Source organism: Phoxinus phoxinus (assembly GCF_949152265.1).
Source record: "Phoxinus phoxinus genome assembly, chromosome: 8".
NCBI lineage: Eukaryota > Metazoa > Chordata > Actinopteri > Cypriniformes > Leuciscidae > Phoxinus > Phoxinus phoxinus.
Genome location: NC_136883.1, coordinates 25181363 through 25187221, shown reverse-complemented (window position 1 = coordinate 25187221; position 5859 = coordinate 25181363). Strand labels below are relative to the sequence as shown.

The 5859-nt window shown below is 35.4% G+C and overlaps 1 long non-coding RNA gene across 1 annotated transcript; it reads left to right on the top strand.

Moving 5' to 3' along the window:
* The first annotated feature begins 2818 nt into the window (after window positions 1-2818).
* On the top strand, window positions 2819-5656 carry LOC307002888. Its single transcript, XR_013798570.1, has 5 exons — window positions 2819-2909; window positions 3201-3316; window positions 3602-3672; window positions 4353-4444; window positions 5443-5656. It is a non-coding gene; the product is annotated as an uncharacterized lncRNA (long non-coding RNA).
* Window positions 5657-5859: the final 203 nt, after the last annotated feature.

Below are 5859 nucleotides of genomic sequence, written 5' to 3'. Positions count from 1 at the left end.
TCCTAATACTGCAGCACTTAATTCCCCAAAGGTAGGCTAAGTTCTGATTCCAAAGTTTGTTTATCTTCAGCGGTTAAACAGGGTAAAGCTAACCCAGAAGGTTCTGTAAAAGTTCATTTTGGCTCTTCTCATCTGTGTTCTCAGCAGAATATAACTTAGAATACATTGCTGGTATCGTACTGTTTTTCAAACTATACATTTTTTTTCTTGTACACTTTTATGTTCCAATTTTTAAAAAAAAGAAGTAGTAGGCCCATACATACCTCTCAATGATAAAAATGAAAGCTTCAGCGTAAGTTCTGCCAGGAAGACTCAATCAGCGTGCCACGTAATACTTCATTCTAACCAATCACGTGCTAACACTCACAGTATAAAAGATTGGTACTTACATTCGTCTGAGTTCGCAGATGCTGACGCTGCCAATTACCTCCATCCTCCCCAACCACCACCAAGATGGTACCTTCCCCTTCACCCTCCCCACCACCACCAAGATGGTACCTTCCCCTTCACCCTCCCCACCACCACCACCAAGATGGTACCTTCCCCCTTCACCCTCCCCACCACCACCAAGATGGTACCTTCCCCCTTCACCCTCCCCACCACCACCAAGATGGTACCTTTCCCTTCATCCTCCCCACCACCACCAGGACGGTCCCTTCCTTACCTCCAGGGGGGTCGGCTGCGCCCCTGCCTTCGTCTTCAGGCAGGATATGCAGATTCCGCTACCCTCGCATTGCTCTCTAAGGACTGGGCCTACTCTCTCATCATGTTCTCTTAAATGACTAGAATTTCTTTCTCAACCCATTCCAAAGTTTCAAACACAAAGTTGAGTAAGTCCCTTATATGCGTTTTACCAATTTCCTACCAACGAATTACATTTTCATAATACTTTTTTCACTTTTCCATGTTTCCCAAAAATGCTTAAAAAGGATTCACAAAAAAATAACTTTTCTTGCAGTATGCTAACTTTACATTAAAATGCCAATAAATGAAAGATTTAGCGTAAGTTCTGCCGGGAAGACTAAATTGTTACGTCACTGATCACTTTCTCTTTATCCAATCATGCTCTAAATACTCGTAGTATAAAATATCAAAACTTACACACGTTTGAGTTCCTATAACTCCCGGGGGTCGGCTGCGCCCCTGCCTTCGTCTTCAGGCAGGATATGCAGATTCCGTACCCTCGGAATGCAAGCTACGGATGGGGCCTACGCCAAAGAACATTATATCATATTGTGCTTGCTGAGCTGTTAATAAATGTATACTGGTTACGGCATTTATTCTCCTGAGTCTTTCTGGCAGAACTCTTATTTCTTCTAGATATCAAAGTGCAGTCAACAGTAATAAGCTTAGTCAGGAAAATATGTGGGGACAATAGCTGCATGTACAACTCTGTTTTTCATATTGTTTGATAAATACAATCTGTCTAAACGTGCAGCTGAAATTCTCCCCACATTCACATTTACCCAAGAATATTGTTTTACCAAGATATAATTTTTTCTCCAACTATCTGTGAAGTTAAAAGTTTCAATGATATTAGCTAAAACAGTAGGTGACTGAAAATTGTATTCTTTTCCATTTCTTTTAAAAGAAGGATCAAGTGAACAGTTCAAATTCTATGATAGTTCTATGATGAGTTTCTGCCTTCCTCCTATCTCTCATCCCATTAAAGGGGTAGTAAAATGCCATTATCACAAGATGTAAAATAAATCTCTGATGTCCCCATAGTGTGTGTGTGAAGTTTTAGCACAAAATACCCTCACGCAGACACAAAAAAAATGACAGAAACTGTTCTGCCTTTAATGTTAAAACGGAGTTAGACAAAGATGGGGAGACTCAAGAAGAAGTGACAACACAAAGAATGCAACAGGGTGTCTCTGAATGGTTAGTTGATGAATTTATGTTGCTGATGTGGAGTTAACTACCTTCAATTAGGATATTCTGTCATGGTAATCTATAAATCGCTCGTATAGGAACTGTTGTGAGATGCACACATGGGGACTTTCTATTGCATGTGAAAAGATGGATGCTAAAGTTTGAGCTGACTCACAAATGTCCTCTTATACAACAACTTTTCCTCTTCTATTTTTTTTATATTCACAGCAACATTTCACACTAACTAAAGTTAGAAAAGTAAAATAATACTTTACCACCCCTTTAACATTCAATGATCCCACTTGTAAAGTGTCCATAAGAAGAAGAGAGAGAAAAAAAGCAGACAAAAAGAAAAGCGTATTACCCATAGTGATTAGTTTGATTTGTTCCCTCACTCAAAAAAATGATTCTTTGATGTTGTTCACTTTGTTTAAACCATTCATTTCGATTTAACACCATTGTATCAGGTTTAATGTTCAAACACTATTGCATCATGTTAAACTGACTTGTAACGGTTACTCTTTGGCTTAACTTGATGTTTTCATTTTAATAGAACAAGTTCCAATCAAGTAACTCAGAAATTAATTTAATCTGATAGTTTACGTCTATGCCTGACCACAATATATATATATAGCCTATATATATATTTTTTTTACTTACTCCATGATTTCTAATTTCTTTTAAATAATTGTCTCTGAGAAATTACGTTTGTATAGCATAAGGGCTCATTTTATTATGCCGTTTTCTTTTATAACTAAACTAAAAGCTAATCAAATAAAAACATAAACAATAGTAAATACATAAATCTAATTTAAATCATAAAGCCACATAAATCATTAAGACTTAACTACTTTTACTCATGGCAAAATATTATCCAGGAGTGTTTCACAAGAAGCAAAAAAAAAACGCGCGCATTTTCTCTCAGGCAGTCGTTTGTTTGCCCAGGGCCCCAGGCGCCCATCCCCCACACTGGCTGCGCGCTCACATCACTCACGGGTCACAGCAGGACTGCTAACGGTCAAGAAAAATAACAGGTGAGCATTTCGAACTTCTTTATCCCCATTTAAAGCACATTTGAACGTTTTGTGTCTTATTGTCGTACTTCTTTATCTGAAGGTTAACCATCCCAGTAGCTAATGTACGTAGCAGCTAATGTTAGCTAGCAAAGAAACGGAACCAACGCGCGCGCGCCATTAAGTTAACTTACGTTAACGTTACATCAAAGACAGTTATTAGCGGCATGTGTTACGTTAAATATGCAGTGTTTTACACCACCACAGTTTGTCAGTGGGAAATTAATAAATATTGTGTTTGATTTCTCACAGTTGGACAAACATTTTTTATTTTATTTTAAAACGGAGACGGCTGACGGACGGACCATCTTCTAACGTTAACGTTAACGTTACATCTCTAACCGTCATTCACACCACATAAACAACAGGTAACGTTAACGCAAACCCATCCATTCATACATTACAATGTTAAAACTTTTTGTTAATCGTTTTATGATCTGTTTCGTCAATTTTATCTAGCATATCCATGTAATGCTTATTACTAAAGCAGCCGAAGTCTCGGTGAACAAGTGGCTCGAGGACCGATTATGATGGCTGTTTTGCTAACATTAGTTAACATTTTAGACTGTTATTTGCTTCTCACGTTTTCTAATTTGAAACCCAAACCCACACTAACAATGTTGTTTTCATGCTTTGTAAATAAATATTTTCAGAGTAAAGGCAGTGAGGGATGGTGTGATATCAATGTCAACAAGATGATGCAATACTATGAGCCTAAAACGAAGTAAGTAAAGTTAGAATTCACATAATAATAAAAAAAACTGATTGTTTTTAGTGTTGTATGAGATGTAAATGGTCACATATTATGACCAGTTATTTAAATACATTGTTTGTTACGTTACATTGTTCAGTTTCAGAGATGTCTTGCAGCACAAGTGGCAAAAAAAAACCTTCTGAAGAAATGCAATATTTTTAGAATTAAATTTAAATCTTTGATCAACTCATACACAGCCCAAACGAAAAATTACGCAAACCTCAACTAACATCAAACCATTTTGTTTCTTGCACCACATGAATAACATCATGACATCCAAGGACTAATGATGTTTTATGTAATGAAGTGTGCCACCATTTTTTATTTAGAACCTATTGGCGAAGTTCAATTTCAACTTAAATTTCAGTCTGTCTATGATTCAGAGTAACTTTGTATTACTTCAGAAGAATACCAGTGAAGTCTTGAATATTCTAGCTATAGTATACTTTCTTAAAATGGATAAAAATATATAATTTGTGTTATATTTCCACTTATCCTGAAGTTTGCCTTGGATTTTGTATAAAGGTGTCAGGTAATTGCTAATACTAGGTTTGCAGTCGTTGAAAGTTGTCTTATGAATCATAAAAATAAACTCAATAAATGTTGCTTAATTGTGTTACATTACCATTGTTTTGTGTTTTGCCTTCAAGTGCAAAAATGGCATTGATGTCATTAGAACTACGATCCTGACATGTCTACTATCTCAAAGGAAGAGTCAGCTGATGATTTCAAGACACACAAGGTAGGAAACATGTCAGGACTACATTATTTACTTAGGAATACTTTATCCTTTTAGCTGACATTAGCATACATGCATGACTTGGATAGTGCACCTAAAAATAAAATGAAAATGGTCATGATTTACTCACCCTCATGTTCCAAAACCATAATTTTGTTAATCTTAAGAAAAATAAATAAATAATATATTTCATCATTTTTGTCATATTTTATCCATTGAAAGTCTAGGAAATCTTTATTTTTAAGCTTCAGAAAGTAAGTTAATTTAGTCTTTTATTCACATAATATACATTCAACAATACACACATGTAATGCAAATATTTTAAAGGGAAGCTCAATCGTGCTTGCTTGACACAAACCTCAGTTTGTGCTATCTCAAGCTTCTCAATTAAATGTATTAATCAAGCCTGTGTCTTGTTGGAAGGCTTGTATAAAACTGCTTTATTCGTATGGATTAGCTATGTCTTTATGTACTTGAAGCTAAACTGATTGTCTAGACTTTTGATGGATGGTCCCATGGATATATATATATATATATATATATATATATATATATATATATATATATATATATATATATAAAAAACAAGATTCTTGTGTTTGGTATGATGTGATAGTGAGTAAATGATGACAGAATTTTCATTTTGGGGTGAACTATCCTTTTTAAGTACCACTTTACTTTCTACTTTGTAATAAAGAAACGACTGATGCCAAATTACATTTTATTTTTTATTTTTTAAGCTCTAGAACATACAACCGATAAACCCCTGACATTTTTTCCCAATAAAATCCTTCTGACAAACATCTCTGGAAGACGTGTTGTGAAAACTACTACAGGGTTTTAAATGGGCACAAACCCTACTGAATAAACACTACTCTGATCCTTCACGCCTTTATTTTAATTTATGAAAATTTAAATGTCTGCCCTCAAAAGGGTTGTTTTTATGATATGTGGTGACATACACTAACACTTTACTTTTTTTTTTTTTTTTATGCATTTAGAAAAAGGAGTTTGACCAGGTGCAGCAGTGTCGCCATCGGTGAGGAGGAACGTTGTCTTTAAACTCACTGGATGTTTTGATTGAAGATGAGGTGGTGATGTCTACCAAGTCTTGGTCAGTGCACTGCTGCTGTTTTTTGCACTTATTTATGCCCATATTTAGAGTACACTAACTTCTCAGTTTATTCATAAAGTGCTGTTGAATCTATAGGAAACATTTTACTTAAAGGGATAGTTCACTTTGAAATTAAATGTTGGTATGTTTTATCTTACCTGAAGTGCATCCAAGATGTAGGTGTCTGTCTCTGCAGTAGTTTCAATTTTGATATTTTTAGGTCAAACCGTTCTTGTCTGTCAGTCATATAATGCAGGTATATATGTACTGTATCCAAAAGCATGCAGAGAAAAGTCCAAAATAA